We start from the raw sequence: 17,464 nt of genomic DNA, 5'->3' as shown, positions 1-17,464 counted from the left end.
CAGAGAAATTGGGTGCAGTTGCCACAATTAAGACTGACCTTGTCTTTTTTTAGAATTAGAGTAATCATCACTTTCCTCATGTCTTATGATATTATTTCTTTTGTAAATATTTCATTAGACTTCTGACAGTATCAGTACTATTTGGTTGATAAACGTCTTATAAAATTCTGCTGTAAAGCCATCATGTCCAGAATCTTGGCTCAGATTGAGGAAATCTATTGCTTGCTTCACTTGTTGTAGGTAGATAGCGACAATGTATTTATAAATTGTCAAATAGACTGGAAATTAACTCACTGTGAGGTATGTCAACGGATTCACAAAAGTCTTCAAATTATATGTTAATTTTATCAGGTTCTGGTACGGAAAGACTATTCTGTAACAAGGGGGATATAATGTTGTTAGAGGAAGCCATTTTAATTTTCCTTGCTAGGAGTTTGCTCACTTTATCCCACAATTCATAATGCCACTGTTTAATTCTATTAAGCATGAATTGAATCTGGGTGGACGATACATCCATTGTATTTGTATTTTGAGGTACTGAGCAAGTGCAACATCTAATTATTTTGCAACCTCCTCTGCTTTTCTTCCTTCCTTCCTTCCAGATGCAAATTTTAAGGTAGCCTTCAGTGTTTCCGATAAAGTTATAGTAGAGGAGATGGCATTTGTATTTGCCTGCAATAAGTTGGTGATGGATGTTTCAATCATCTGAAGAAATTTAAGGTCTCTGAGTAGAAGTGTGTTTAACTTCCCTCTTGAGGCTCTTGGAGTGCTATGACCCGTGTCTATATGAAGAAAAACTGGACCATGATCAGAGATGATGATACTACTTGGATGATTGCAATGGTCCCTTCTGACCTTAAAGTCTATGAGTCTACCAACTTCTGCCCCCAGACATGCAGGAGGTAGAACTGTAGATATCATAAAAAATTTAATCTGGAATAGGAGGCATGAACCATAGAGAAATATGTGTAGTCATGCTTTGTAGGATGCTTGTGTCCAAATATCCTTCAGTTGGGATAATGAGTGGCTTGCAAAGGGCTGAGCTTTTCCCCTAAAGCACTGAGATTTGTCTATGATGTCATCCATGACCGTGTTCCAGCGTCCTCCTAGTACCACTGAGACATCAGCTCTGTCAGAAATAATGCTGTATGTTATATGCAGTGTTGTTGTAGGCATGTCAGTGCCAGCATATTAGAGACACAAGGTAGTGGGGTAATAATATCTTTTATTGAACCAACCTCTGTTGGTGAGAGAGGCTAGCTTTCAAGCTTACAGAGAGCTGTTCTTCAGGTCAGCTCTATGTAAGCTTGAAAGTTTCTCTCTCATCAACAGAAGTTGGTACAATAAAAGATATGACCTCACCCACCTTGTCTCTCTGGAAATAATGCCAGTTATTTCAGCGAGAAGGGGTGCATGGGTTGCCTGATTTTCCTAATCACAGATCCTTTTTTTCAGGACTTCTACTTGGCAATTTCTTTTTCCTTATGAGAGGATCATGCTGTTACCAGAGTGGGATCTGGTCTCAATTCCTATAGTGCTTGCCAAGCATCTGATTTGGTATTTAAGTATTTCAATGAGTCTGTCTTCTTCATTATGAAAATCGCAGAATATTTGTAACTGTATTTAATATGCGATCCCCTGGGAGCTTGTTTGATGACATTAAATGTTGCTCTCTTCTTGCTTAAACTCGCAGAGAAGTCTGGATACAAAGAAAATTTTAAATCCTGATATTCAAGAATTCCTTTTTGCCTAACACATCAGTTTAACTTTGTCATTAAATCTTAGCAATTTACAGATGATAGGTCTGGGGTTGTTCTCTCCTCCTGGCCCTTGTCACTTGAGCCCTTTCAGTTTCCAGGGAAGGCAAACCGGGATCCAAATCCAGTCCCTCAAAGAATGTATTCTGGGAAAAGTTAATCATGTTTTTTCCTTCCACACCTTCCAGGATGCCCCCAGGAACTGCAATTTATTTCTGCATCATCAGTTTTCAAGATCTTCCTGTTTTTCTTCAAGACTGGTTAGTCTTTGCCTTAAGGAAGCATTCTCCGTGTTAACCTCCTTCAGTTGTGTGGCATGTTTTTGTAGTTTGTTATCTAAATAGGTCAAAGGAGCTTTGACTTTTCCCACATTTTTAGAGAGCTCATGTATATCTTGAGATAAAAGATCAAATTTGGTAGTTAAAAAGTTCTTCTTAGCTACAAAGTCCTTTGTGAGAGACTGTTGGATTACCTTTCTTTGGATACTCAGGATTGGGTTGATGCACATTTCTGTTTTCCCAGCAGGATTCATAACAACACAACAAAAAAGGATCTCCCTCCTGTAATGAGTAAATTTCTGACAGTTATGGCTTAGATACGTGGGAGCCACATGGGGGTGGAGGAGACGAGTGGTCAGGCAGCCATCTTCTCTCTTGGTAATATGATCCTCTGTGCGTCAACATTGTGAGAGCCCTAGAATGTTGCTTCTAACCATTTCCCATGTTTTAGCAGTTGTAATATTGTATCTCTAGGCCTCATGTACACAAAAATTTAGAATGATGGTTGAACTGTTTCTTTTCCTGTTGTCTATTCATTTTGCTTCCCCAGTGCTGCCCAGGCACAACTCTTAGACATACTGGCTCAAGGTGCAAGAGCATAGCATGGACTGGAAATAAAGCTTGGTTATTCTTCATGGCAGTTCAGAGCAGTGCTAGTAAGTTAATACGGGAGTGTGGTTTCTGTATTTTTAAATTGTGTATCCCTGTGTAGTACAAGGAGTTTGTAGGTTTTGGAAAGTGATGTCACACTTCACGGACCTGAAATTTCAATGAAAAATGGGAAATATTTTGCTGATCTCTTTTCCTCATCCCCCATTTTTGAATTAGCTCTAGTATGGAAAAAAAATGTCACAACAGTGCTTTGCTCCTGTAAAATTGTTTGAAAATACTGTCTTAAGACTGCTGCACTAGAGATGTCTAGCTCTGGAGAGATCTGGACAGGAAAAAGCACAAGAACAAATCTACACAGACACACCCCTAGAACCCCGACCAGGGGTCTTCTATCTACTACCCAAGATCCATAAACCTGGAAATCCTGGACGCCCCATCATCTCAGGCATTGGCACCCTGACAACAGGATTGTCTGGCTATGTAGACTCCCTCCTCAGGCCCTACACTCCCAGCACTCCCAGCTACCTTCGAGACACCCCTGGCTTCCTGAGGAAACTACAGTCCATTGGGGATCTTCCTGAAAACACCATCCTGGCCACTATGGATGTAGAAGCCCTCTACACCAACATTCCACACAAAGATGGACTACAAGCTGTCAGGAACAGTATCCCCGATAATGTCACAGCAAACCTGGTGGCTGAACTTTGTGACTTTCTCCTCACCCATAACTGTTTCAGATTTGGGGACAATGTATACCTTCAAATCAGCGGCACTGCTATGGGTACCTGCATGGCCCCACAGTATGCCAACATTTTGATGGCTGACTTAGAACAACGCTTCCTCAGCTCTCATTCCCTAATGAGAATTCCTTGACTTCCTCAAGCCAAGTTTTTTGTTTGTTTGTTTTATTTCTAACTCTTGGGTGTAAAGTTAGTTAAAAACAGAGAGGCAAACATGCCAGAGCCCAAGGCAGAAACAGCCAAAGAGGCTGCTCACAGGAGAGAACTGGAAGCATCGAGAGAGGCAGAAAAAAAACAAGAGGCTGCCCACAGGAGAGCTATGGAGGCAGCAAAAGAGGCAGAAAAAAACCAAGAGTTTGCCCACAAGAGAGCTATAGAGGCAGAAAAACACCAAGAGGCTGCTCACAGGAGAGCTATGGAGGAGAGGGGAAAAAGAAATGGAGGAGAGGGGAAAAAGAAATGGAGGAGAGGGAAAAAAAGGAAGCATGAACTGGAGTTGGAGAAAGTAAGGGCTGAGCGGAATCTACTGGATAACCCTAACCATCCTTCCCCAACAATCCACAAATGGGAGTGACTGTGTCCATGGTATGATGAATCCAGTGATATTGCTGAATATTTTCTCACCTTTGAGAGACTCTGCACTCTCCATAAAATTCCTGAAGCTCACAAGATGACCACACTGGTCGCAAAATTAATTGGAAGAGCTCTGGACATATTCAATAAGATGCCTATTGATGAGGCTTCTGACTATAAGTTCAAGGATTTGGTTTTAAAGCAATTTCAAATTACATCTGAAACATACAGAGTAAAATTTCGAACCCTTAAGAGAGGGCCTGGACTAAGTAATGTGGCTTATCTAAACCAGATGAAGGATCTGTTAGATAAATGGGTCTAAGGAAGGGGTGTCACTAGCTTTGACGGAATGTGTGATTTGATAGCTCAGGAGCAATTCCTGACTATGTCCAAGGAGGAAATAAAACAGGGTTTATGGGATAAGGAAATGGACTCAGCAGAAAGTCTTGTTTCTTATGCTGATCGATATGAGCAGTCCCAGACTGCCAGAGAGGCGGGGCAAGCTGGAACAAAATGGGTGGAGGGAGGAGAGAGGAACAAACCTGGTCGCAGTTAGAGTGGATACCAGAAGGGACACCCTCAGACCACACCCTACTACTGGGTGCAGCCCAAGGACCCAACTACACACCAGGGAATGTTCCAGACACCTTATCGTCCTGCCATACCATTCTCCAGCAACCAACCTCGCCCCAGGGACGCGTCAGCTGGACGATGTTTTAAATGTAATGAGCCGGGGCATGTGAAGGCCAACTGCCCCAAGAACCCCAACAGATTACAGTTCATTGCACCGGAATCACACCAGAGGTCCTCAGGCCCAGATGCCTCCCAGATACCCTCGGAGCGGAGGAAAACTGTGAGTGTGGGCAGGAAGGTCACCGCATGGAGGGACACCAGAGCACAAGTGTCGGCTATCCATGCTTCCTTCGTGGACCCAAATTTAATCGACCCAGAGATCCAAGTGACAATTCAACCCTTCAAGTCCAACTCTTTCAATTTGCCTACAGCCAAGTTGCCTGTCCAGTACAAGAGCTGGTCAGGAACGTGGACTTTTGCAGTCTATGATGATTATCCCATCCCCATGCTGTTGAGGGAAGACTTGGCCAATCATGTGAAGCTAGCCAAGAGGGTGGGAATGGTCACTCGCAGCCAGGCTAAGCAAGCCGACATGCCTAGCTCTGTTCCGGAAACTTCTACCAGGACCCGGTCAGAGGTGATGGACCTGGACCCCATGCCAACGTCTGCAACAGCAGTAGTGGATCCAGTCCCAGAGACCCAGACAGAGCAGTCCCAGAACCGGAACCAGCGGAACAACCAGCATCAGACCCATTGCCAGCACTGAATCCAGTACTTGCAACCCCAACACCAGAGGGCCCCGCTGAACCTGAACTGGGAGCAGCCGGAGCCTGAACCCCAACTTAGTGCACCAGCGGAGAGCGGTTCACAGTCAACGGAAACAGCCCCATCCCCTACATCGCTTCCAGAGGGACCAAGCCTAGGTCCACAATTCAATAAGGAACTGATGTCTACAGCATCAAGGGAACCGTTCCAGACCAAACAGGAAGCAGATGAATGGCTCCAGAGAGCTTGGACGGCGGCACAGAGCAACCCACCGCCTCTCAGCTCTTCTGATCGATCCAGGTTTGTTGTAGAAAGATGACTTTTATACAAGGAAACTCTTTCTGGGGGATACCAGGAAGACTATGTTCCAACTAAGTTCCAACTAAGTACCGGGTAAAGCTCTTGAGCTTGGCCCATGATCATCCTAGTGGCCTTGCTGGGGTGAACAGGACTAAAGACCGTTTGGGGAGGTCATTCCACTGGGAGGGAATGGGCAAGGATGTTTCTAACTATGTCCGGTCTTTTGAGGTATGCCAAAGAGTGGGAAAACCCCAAGATGAGGACAAAGCCCCTCTCCAGCCACTCCCCATCATTGAAGTTCCATTTCAGCGAGTAGCTGTGGATATTCTGGGTCCTTTTCCGAAAAAGACACCCAGAGGAAAGCAGTACATACTGACTTTCATGGATTTTGCCACCCGATGGCCGGAAGCAGTAGCTCTAAGCAACACCAGGGCTAAAAGTGTGTGCCAGGCATTAGTAGACATTTTTGCCAGGGTAGGTTGGCCCTCCGACATCCTCACAGATGCAGGAATCAATTTCCTGGCAAGAACTATGGAAAGCCTTTGGGAAGCTCATGGGGTGAATCACTTGGTTGCCACCCCTTACCATCATCAAACAAATGGCCTGGTGGAGAAATGTAATGGGACTTTGGGGGCCATGATACGTAAATTCGATTGGGACCTAGTGTTGCAGCAGTTGCTCTTTGCCTACAAAGCTGTACAATATCCCAGTTTAGGGTTTTCACCATTTCAACTTGTATATGGCCGCGAGGTTAAGGGGCCATTATAGTTTGTGAAGGAGCAATGGGAGGGGTTTACATCCTCTTCCAGGAACTAACTAACCAACCTACAAAACACCCTCTGAACTTCTTTAGCCCTTGCTAAAGAAAACCTAAAGGATGCTCAAAAAGAGCAAAAAGCCTGGTATGATAAACTTGCCAGAGAGCATTCCTTTAAAATAGGGGACCAGGTCATGGTCTTAAAGGCGCTCCAGGCCCATAAAATGGAAGTGTCGTGGGAAGGGCCATTCACGGTCCAGGAGCGCCTGGGAGCTGTTAATTATCTCATAGCATTCCCCACCTCCAACCGGAAGCCTAAGGTGTACCATATTAATTCTCTAAAGCCCTTTTATTCCAGCGAATTAAAGGTTTGTCAGTTTACAGCCCAGGGAGGAGGTGATGCTGAGTGGCCTGAAGGTTTCTACTACGAAGGGAAAAGTGCTGGTGGTATGGAAGAGGTGAACCTCTCCATGACCCTTGGGCGTATGCAACGACAGCAGATCAAGGAGCTGTGCACTAGCTACGCGCCAACATTCTCAACCACCCCAGGACTGACTGAACGGGCATACCACTCCATTGACATAGGTAATGCTCACCCAGTTAAAGTCCAACCTTGCTGTGTGTCTCCTCAAGCTAAAACTGCTATAGAACGGGAGATCCAGGATATGCTACAGATGGGTGTAATCCGCCCCTCTGGAAGTGCGTGGGCATCTCCAGTGGTTCTAGTTCCCAAACCAGATGGGGAGATACGTTTTTGCATGGACTACCGTAAGCTAAATGCTGTAATTCGCCCAGACAACTATCCAGTGCCACGCACAGATGAACTATTGGAGAAACTGGGACGGGACCCGTTCATCTCTACCTTGGACTTAACCAAGGGGTACTGGCAGGTACCAATAGATGAATCTGCTAAGGAAAGGTCAGCCTTCACCACACATGTCGAGCTGTATGAATTTAATGTACTCCCTTTCGGGCTGCGGAATGCACCCGCCACCTTCCAAAGACTTGTAGATGGTCTCCTAGCGGGATTAGGAGAATATGCAGTTGCCTACCTTGAGGATGTGGCCATATTTTCAGATTCCTGGGCAGAACACCTGTAACATCTACAAAAAGTCTTCGAGCGCGTAAGGGAGGCAGGACTAACTGTTAAGGCTAAGAAGTGTCAAATAGGCCTAAACAGAGTGACTTACCTTGGACACCAGGTGGGTCAAGGAATTATCAACCCCCTACAGGCCAAAGTGGATGCTATCCAAAAGTGGCCTGTCCCAAAGTCAAAGAAACAGGTCCAATCCTTCTCGGGCTTGGCCGGATATTACAGGTGATTTGAACCGCAATACAGCCAAATCGCTGCCCCACTGACAGACCTAACCAAAAAGAAACAGCCAAATGCTGTTCAGTGGACCGGAAAGTGTCAGAAGGCCTTTAACCAGCTTAAAGCGACACTCATGTCTGACCCTGTGCTAAGGGCCCCAGACTTTGACAAACCATTCCTAGTAACCACCCATGCATCCAAGCATGGTGTGGGAGCAGTTTTAATGCAGGAAGGACTGGATCAAAAATTCCATCCTGTAGTGTTTCTCAGCAAGAAGCTGTCTGAGAGGTAAAGCAACTGGTCAGTCAGTGAAAAAGAATGTTACCCCATTGTCTACGCTCTGGAAAAGCTATGCCCGTATGTTTGGGGACGGTGTTTCCACTTGCAAATCGACCATGCTGCGCTACAGTGGCTTCATGCTGCCACGGGAAATAACAAAAAACTTATTCAGTAGAGTTTAGCTCTCCAAGATTTTGATTTCGACATCCAACACATCTCAGGAACTTCTAACAAAGTGGCTGATGCACTCTCCCATGAAAGTTTCCCAGAATCAACTGGTTAAAATCGTCCTTGAGATGTGAAAAATATTGTTAGTCTTTTATACTGGGTAGTATATTTAGAGGTGCATGTGTCTTATTAACTCTGTTTTCTCCTAGAGCTCCAGGAAGAAATCACAGCCAGCGTTTCACCCTATTTGTGATTTTGGGGAGCATGTCATAAATATAAAGGGAAGGGTAAACACCTTTAAATCCCTCCTGGCCAGAGGAAAAATCCTCTCACCTGTAAAGGGTTAAGAAGCTAAGACAACCTCATTGGCACCTGACCAAAATGACCAATGAGGAGATAAGACACTTTCAAAGCTGGAGTGGGGGGGAAACAAAGGGTTCTCTCTGTCTGTGTTATATTTTGCCGGGACCAGAGCAGGAATGCAGGTCAGAATTCCTGTAAAGGGTTAATAAGCAATCTAGTTAGATATGCGTTAGATTCTGTCTTGTTTAAATGGCTGATAAAATAAGTTGTGCTGAATGGAATGTATATTCTGGTTTTTGTGACTTTTTGCAACTTAAGGTTTTGCCTAGAGGGATTCTCTATGTTTTGAATATGATTACTCTGTGAGGTATTTACCATCCTGATTTTACAGAGGTGATTCTTTTACTTTTTCTTTAATTAAAATTCTTCTTCTAAGAACCTGATTGCTTTTTCATTGTTCTTAAGATCCAAGGGTTTGGGTCTGTGTTCACCTGTGCAAATTGGTGAGGATTTTTATCAAGCCTTCCCCAGGAAAGGGGTGTAGGGCTTGGGGGGATTTTGGGAGGAAAGACGTTTCCAAGTGGGTTCTTTCCCTGTTGTTTTTGTTAGACGCTGTTGTTTTTGTTAGACGCTTGGTGGTGGCAGCAATAAGGTCCAGGGACAAAAGGTAAAATAGTTTGTACCTTGGGGAAGTTTTAACCTAAGCTGGTAAAAATAAGCTTAGGATTTTTTTCATACAGGTCCCCTCATCTGTACCCTAAAGTTCAGAGTGGGGAAGGAACCTTGACATATGGGGTAGCTCTGTACAGCATCTTTACACCCTCTGTTTTGACACTGTTTTGACCAGGAATTTAATATTGAGTTATACCTGATAGTTCTTCTGTTTCCTAATAAATTTGTACAAGTGGCATGAGCTTTGGAAAGTCTGTGAAGAGAGAGGCACCATATTTTCTTATGCAGCTTTAGACTTCAACTTTCCTCTAGGTTTTATCAGAGTTAGTTTATGAAATGTTGGGAAAATCTCATTTATGCATGAGGTTTTATCTATATAGAGACATTTATAGTCCAAGACATTTCAATAGGGATAGGCTCATTTTAAAACCATGATCCAAACACTGCCTTATGTTGGGGAAGTATGGTACTAGATCCAAACTGTGGTGTTTTGTCTCTTCCTTACGAATCAGTTTTTAAAATATTTCTATCATTGTGCATAAAAGATTCCTTCTTAGAATAAACCGTTTGCTTTTAATTAACAACCCCCAGCATGTTCATGATGCAAAGTAAATGTGAAGTTCCAAGTTTAGTGTTGCAAGTCTACATATCCCTTACAGTTAAGGTATGGCTTTAAGTATAACTAAGGTTAGTGGCTTTCAATTTTTGCCTAGTAAAAATAAATTAATAGCATTTGTTACAACGAACATGTTAGTGACACATTTTTTTTTTCTCCCCTGAGTCTTCAGTTTTGCACTTAGGCTCATGTTTCAAATGATATCTGGTCCATCGGTTTCCTAGTGGGATAACGTCTATGCTATACAAACTTAACAACACATTGGCATTAAATGGCTGGCTGGCTGGCTGAATGAAGGAACTGAGAATGGTAATGGTCCTGGTAAGGGAACTACCGTCATTTCTCTAGGACAGAATTGGATTCAATGGATGGATATCAAAGGGGAAGCCCATACTGTTGCTGTCTATGCTGTTCTGGTACAAGAACCGAAGAGTCTATTTCATTTTCAAATCCTTTCCGTCTGACACCACTCATGAGCACTAAAATTACCTTTTTAACAAAACACCAATGTTAATGCGTTATATAAAGAAGCACTTCGGTACTGATGTTCTTTGTGGCATTTCTGAATAAATTGGCTTGACCATAATTATGGTAATGATCTTGATTTCCATTTCAAGTCCAGGAAGCAAGTGTGTGCTGTTGCTATTTTTTGTGTTCAGTTGGTTCTACTTTCTGTTTTAATTTTGGTATGATATCGTGTTTTATACTTTATTGCTGCCAAGCGAAAATGGGCTTGCTGGTGGGTGTTGTGTGGGTTAGAAGTGGGAGGAATCCAAAATCCTGAAGTTCCAGTTGTACCATTCATCCGCTTGACATGTTCCAAGACTCTGAAAGGGTTTATTGTAATGTAATTTCACATTGACAGCTCCCTGCATTAGGGAATAGTTGGCATTTGCATGCAAGTTTTTGGGCTGTTACTATGCCTCCTTTTGTTCGCTTGTTATAGCAAGCAACAGAAATTGAATTTGTCCCTGTGGAGGACACAGTCCCTTTCACAAATAAACCAGTTTTTCTGATGAGAGGCCAGGCTTTCTAAAGATAAAACTTAATTTAGTGTACTCCTGTCAGTAAACAAGAGCCCATTTTGGGGAAAGCAAGATCACCTAAGTGTGGAAGCCGAGAAAAGTGGCTTCAAGAGGGGAGATGTAAAGCTCACCTCCATCAGGCTCCCATCCTATGTTTATGCCCTCCATTAAAATCCAGCTCTACAGATATTCAATGACCTTCCCTAAAAGCATGAAACAGTATTTAGGCAAGAAATGCAGAGCCAGTAATAGGAGGAGGATGGCCTTTGTCTGGAGGACTAGTGGAGTATCTGACAAAAAGGCTGCAAATGCTGAAAAGGAAAAGTGTGTCATGAACAAAAATTCAGTTGCTAGTGGGGCTTAATGGCCAATGAACAGACATACTCACTGAGTTGACTGATGAAAAATGTACCAGAAAAAGAAAAAGTGAGCCCTTTAGTCACAGGTGCTGATAACTGTGTTTAGCAAATAAAATCAGGTATGGGTGGGGGAAACAAAGGGAGGGGAGAGAAGGTATGGTAAGAAAATTGAGACTCATGAAAGATACAATGATAAAAGGGTGGGTCAGGAAACCTCAAGAGAAGGAGTTCACTGTGTCGCGTATAGGAAAAGATCTGTTGAATCGGCATTTCAAGAGTGAGGTTTCAGTAATGAGGCAGGTTTCCGAGTAGCAGCCGTGTTAGTCTGTATCCACAAAAAGAAAATGAGTACTTGTGGCACCTTAGAGACTAACCCATTTATTTGAGCATAAGCTCATTTATTTGAGCGTAAGTGAGTTACAGCTCACTTCATCAAATGCAATAATGAGTAATAAGGCAAACTTTCTATTTTCCTCAGCAAGTGTTAGAAGCCCCCTAGGAATATTATTTCCAGATTATGCTAATTAAAAAAAAAGTAAAGATGCAGTGATGAGGAAATAAAAGTTAGTATGTTAGTATAAGGCCACAAATTTATTACGACCTATGTTCTCTGGCATTATGGCTAAAGCAGAATCTGAGTGAGTAGATCAGTAAAGAGTTTAGAAAGAGACATAAGGATTTGACCTTCTGCAATAAAGTTTTATTCTCAGTGAAGAAAGTAAACAGATCTTCCACCCTTGCACTGAGAAAAGAAACTCAGGGAGAACAATCTGAAGATGAGATGGAGCTGAATTTCTTGTGAACAGTAATGCCTATTATTGTACAAAAAGAGAAGCACTGGATAAAAAGAGAACAAAAATATCATTAAGGAAATACAGTCCCAGTAAGTTCTGAAGAGTAGGTCAAAGAGAACTGACTAAAAAAGCCAAAATTAATTTGGACTGTCAGAGTAGGAGGAGAAGATATTTAAGATATTTCTACATTGAAAATTGAGGGTTTTATTTGGAAAATATTCCTCAAAGAAATGAGATTAACAAAATGAGGTTGAGCATGGCTATTATATGTGTTGGTCGTAGGAGCCATAAGTGAGTTTTTTCTCTCCTTTTATAAATTGAAAAGATTTCTAAAATTAAATAGCTATATCTTTATTTTGAGGAGAATATTAAGATATAACTTGTAAATGTAAATATTTGGAGTAGAAATGTACTGTAATGGGTATCCAATTGGGGGCAGAATTGAGGCCATATAAACAGATTTAGGAAATAAAACCCATATAGCCTCTGAAAATCAGTTCTCAGCAGCCCATTAATAATCATATTCACTGTTTCTGGCCTCTGTAACAGCAGGATTTAGATGTAGTTGGCGAGTACAAGGGCATACCAATAAGCGGCACTTACAGTGTGTGGCATTTTTCTCCAATCTATGGCCAAGCAGAGGCAACAAGTACTAATAAAATTGAATGACAGTTCATAAAACAAGTGCAGCTTATTTCATTCTATCTTGCCAAGTCTGGGTTTGACCTACCTCTAAGTGAAGTCATGCAACAAATATTAGTGTATATCTATAAACTATGGTAACTTATGCAATGAGAACTAAGACATTTCCCCAATGCCGTTTTATTTGTGTATTATGAAAACCTTTCTTGGATACTTCTTAAACATAACATTGAATGGGGAAACTACCTGTATGTTGACACTTGCATTATAGTGTTGTAAGTTGTCGACCTAGTTAAAGATCAGCTAACACTGGTTATTTATACAATTTCTAAGTAAATTGGAAATGCAAAACATTGTTAGTCATAAATAACCAGAGCTTTTCAGTCAATTACAAGTAGAGGTAATTAGTTTGACTGTTGTGCAAAAAGCCATAGGTAGGAATGTTTTCAGAATGCTTGTGTATCTTGGAGGGCTGAAGCTAGTGTGTACCTGAATTTAACTGCTTGAACCAGTTTACTGCTTACAGTCTGTGGTAAATGCAGGACTATAAAATGAAAGTTCTTATTCCTATCTCCTGTTCTTTCTCTCTCTCGTCAGATACTTTCAGACATATCTACAGAAGTGCTTTATTTCTTCATTATGTTTCTTCATGTGTATATAAAGTGAACTTTTTTAAAGGTACTTGCTCTGGAAGAAGTCTGTCGTAATCAGCCAAAGTGTTTAAAGGAGAACATGAAAGTTAAAATGATCTTTGTTTTATGTTTTCTCTTAGAGAGAGAGAGAGGTCTGAAGAAAGATAGATTAATCTGGGAAGGTGAATGACACTCTAAAGGTAAATGACCTTTCTCTTTTCCATTTTTTGCTTCAAGTGTGCTGCTCAACAAAGAATATACTTGTATGAAAATTGTCATTGGAGCATTTAACAAATTTTGACAAAATACTTTTAATCAAGTTGATTAAAAAAGCCCATTATTATGGGGTAGTTCAATTAAAATTGAGTTTTTAGAGGTGAGAAACTAGTTACTCCAAAGGCTTGGGACCTGAGAACTTAGACACATTGCTATACAGTATTGAATCCATTATGGGAAGTGCTGTTGATTGAAAGTCTAGAGAGTCTGCGTTTAGTGAACACTTGCATTATGTCTTGACTTATTTGAGAGATGCTGACGCAAATTTCATTTGGCAATTTGGATTTAATATACAGTTGTGTGTGAAGGTAATACAATTATACAGTGGTATATCCGGTACAGTATCTTTTATTTTAAGAAAATAGTAGTAGTAATATACAGTAGCAATCATTGTACTATGATCAAATAAAGCCCCAAGGTAAGTGCTCAGTACCTCATAGGTAAGGCTGTGTTTTAGTCACTGGTATTTTTAGTAAAAGTCATGGACTGGTCACAAGCAGTAAACAAAATTTCATGGCCCGTGACCTGTCCATGACTTTTACTATATACCCCTAACTAAATCTCAGGCTGGGGGCCGCGGGTGCTGAGCGGAGGTGGCCTGGGAACCCGCTGGTGCTGGGCATGGGGAGGCGGGCGGTGGCATGGAGCCCAGGACCCCTGCTGGTGCTGGGGTGGAGGATAGGTGGCAGCGCGCAGCCCGGGACCCCTGCTGGCGCTAGTGGAGGGGTGAGGGGAGGGAGGAGGCAGCAGTGGTGGCACGTGACTCGGAATCTCTGCAGGGGGGCAGCGGCGTGTGGCCCGGGACCCCCGCTGGTGCTGTCAGGGGAAGGGCTGGCAGGCTCCCTATCCAGCCCCTATCAGCATGTCCCTGAAGCTCCCCTCCCCAAGGTAAATGCTGTCCAACACCCTGCCCCTCCCGTGCCTAAACTACTGCTGCTGTCCCAAGGGGCAGCCCCTGAGCCAGCCGCACTGGCTGCAGAAGTTATGGAAAGTCACGGAATCCATGACCTACATGACAGACACACAGCCTTACTCATAGGTTCAGGTGCATAGAGGCAGACTTGCAGTCCCTATTCAGACCTTACTCTGATCAAGTGTTGATTGGCTTCAGTAGAGACTGAAGAAATTGCAGGATATGGATCACTAAACTATTATTTATTTATTTATTTATATTTCCGAACTGCTGAGGAGCCCTAGCCATGGACCAGGATCCCATTGTGCTAGGTAATAAGTAGTCAAAGGATATACTTCTAGTCTGGCAGAAGATACTATCTCACATTTGCATCTAAAATGTGAACCAGAAATTAGTTTTTTCCTAACTGGTTAGTCTTTTTTCTGACTAAGAGTAGAGAGTTTGCTTCTCACCATTTTATGCACTTCAATGTATAATTATGATTGTGCTGAAAAGGGGATGAAGGACTTTTAGTTGAAATTAGGTTTGTTTTTTTGGATGGTTCTAAACAAAGAATACAGTAGTAGGGAAGTTCATTTCACATTTGAAGGCTTGTAAAAGGTGATCTGTGTAAGAGATAGTAACATTAAATATATTCTAAGGCCAAGACAAATACTTCAGCACCAAGTTTCAAAGTGTGAAACTACCATTTCCTGTGATTGTAATACAGAGTGTGAGGAGAAGATGTCAGAATACAAGATTTCATGTGTGGATCTGCCCCCTCTCAGGCATCCATTCAACCTCACTGACATCACTTTTTTCATGTTTGTCTGTTGTGTTTAATGTCTGCTTGGTATTTTTCTACCATCACTATATTTTTTTTAAGTTTTTATATTTTACCTTTCCTGCTTCTGGGTGCTTTCTGTAATGCTTATTTACTCAGTTTATTTAAAATAAAACTATTCCATGTTATTGTAAAGCTACTACAGTCAAAAGAAAGAGGGTTCTCATCACAATTAGTTGGGAGGTCCAGGGGATTCCAAGGGTCATAGTGAGGGGAATGATACCAGATTTTGTGGACTGTATGTGATCTGGTAGCCCTGTGATTATCACCAGTGTGGCTAGCATTTATTTTGTGAACTTGTTTTCAAAAAGAGGAACTTAAACCTGAGAAGTGCTAGTCCAAAGGATCTTAGAGTGTGGGCCAGCTTTGAGTGTTGCTGCTTGTAGCAAGCTATGTTAGAGATATATTTATTATAGTAGGGTCTAGGAGCCCTGTCATGGTCCAGGACCCATTTTGCTAGGTGCAGTACAAACACAGAACAAAAAGACTGTTTCTGCACCAAGGAGCATATAATCTAAGCATGCAACAAGAGATAACAGATGGATACAGACAGACTAACAGGAGAGCACAAGGAAACAGTGAAATAATACTGGTCAGCATGATAGGCTGTGGTCTCAGCTCGCCAGCAGACTTACTTGTCAGGTTTTTTTGTTTTCTGGGGTTTTTTTTGGTAAGACCTCATGGTGGAGGAGAGTAGTAAGGAGAGATATGAGGTAGGATGATGAGGTAACTGTGGATGTTTACAGGGAGCTTCTTCCATGCAGGGCAGCATGGGAGAGAGCACTTAGGGTATGTTTACATGGCAGTTAAAAACCCACAACTGGCCCATGCAAGCTGACTAACGTTCGCAGGGCTCAGGGTAGAGGGCTGTTTAATTGCAGTTTGATCTTTGGGCTCTGGCTGCAGCCTGGGCTCTAGAGCCTTGGGAGATGGGAGGACCCCAGATCCCAAAAGGATACACTGTAGTTAAACAGCCCCTTAGACTGAGCTTCAGGAACCCAAGTCAGCTGGCTTGGGCCAGCCACATGTGTCTAACTGCAGTGTAGATAGTATCGTTAAGTGCTTGTTTGAAAATTTAACAAGTGGGCAGTGGAGGAAGGCTGATAGGAGACGGGAGTAGACCGTTCAATGTTGAATTAGAGATGATAGACTGAGTGGAGATAGATCATCGTGAAGAGCCTTGAAAGGGAAGACAAGTAGTTTGATAGGATAGAGAACAGAGAGCCAGTTAACAGGATGCAAAGAGAGAATGACATGGTCAAAGCGATGGGCTAGAAAATGATCTTTGCAGCAACCTTCTGAATGGTTATGTGTAGGGAAAGATTATGTTTGTCTACACCAGAGAAAAAGGTATTGCAAGAATCGAGATGCAAGCTGAGAGCCTGGACAAGAGTTTTATATATGTGGATGGATAGGAAAGGCCTTTGAGATTTTAGAGATGTTATGCAGAAAGAATTGGCAAGACTTAGATGTATGTGGTCTTGGAGTGTTGAAAGGAATGATGAGAATAGCTTTAGGACTACGTAGAGAGTATGAAGTTACTCTCACAGATAGTAAAGTAGTCCACCCTATAAATGTGAAGCAAGTCAAAATGAAGAATTATCAGTTGCACTAATAGGCACCTGCAGCAAAAGTGTGCACATCTAGAATCTTAAATTTGAACTTCAGAAATAGGTAACTTCCTGAAACATGTAGAGAATCATTTGAATCCTCAAGCCTGAGTTGTGGGGATGGCTGTTAAATTTCATATAAAATTCAGGATGCAGTTTGAAAGCTTATAGGCATTCTATTTCTATTTGAGATCCATAATATCTTTTCCATGATCCAAATCACCATTACTTGTCAACATCAATTCTATGCCATGCTACTCTGTGAAAAGGTACTTGACATTAAACAGAGAATCTACATTAAGTATAAATGTCTCTGATTCCCTTGAAATTGAACCTGTTGTAGTAATCTGCTTGTAGCATTTGTTTCCCTGTAGTACAATACTAACATACCTGCCCACAGATATATGGGACTGTATCTGTAACATACTGAGAGTCCAGCACAGTGTGAGTTAAAATGAAACCGACATTTGAATAACGCAAACGACTAACTACTTAATTTACAAGGGAAGCATTAAAATGAGTCCTGTCACTCTAAAATATTTTTGTGCATCTTGCTTAGTGAACCTAGGGTATGATTCACCTAAATCTTGGCTGTGCTTCTATTTCATGGTATCTGGAAACTTTTAACAAAACTATTTGATTATTACAGGCTGATGATGAGATATGGCACTTCTGCTGCTTAATA

General features: G+C 42.1%; 1 protein-coding gene across 7 annotated transcripts in view; it reads left to right on the top strand.

Moving 5' to 3' along the window:
* The window catches only part of SGMS1 (sphingomyelin synthase 1), a 204,058-nt gene that overhangs the window by 77,590 nt on the left and 109,004 nt on the right, over positions 1 to 17,464 (top strand). For 3 of the 7 annotated variants that reach the window (XM_084634365.1, XM_084634356.1, XM_084634363.1), the window contains exon 2: positions 13,298 to 13,357. The gene's annotated coding sequence lies outside the window, so the exon portion shown is untranslated. Of the gene's footprint in view, positions 1 to 13,008; positions 13,058 to 13,180; positions 13,204 to 13,297; positions 13,358 to 17,464 lie in introns of those variants that run through there. The other 4 variants (XM_084634360.1, XM_084634364.1, XM_084634361.1 and 1 more) reach the window with 4 other exon arrangements.

The sequence above is a fragment of the Lepidochelys olivacea genome (genome assembly GCF_965140295.1).
Source record: "Lepidochelys olivacea isolate rLepOli2 genome assembly, chromosome: 7".
NCBI lineage: Eukaryota > Metazoa > Chordata > Testudines > Cheloniidae > Lepidochelys > Lepidochelys olivacea.
Note: the sequence above shows the minus strand (reverse complement) of the source record. Positions and strands in the feature narration are given on the sequence as shown.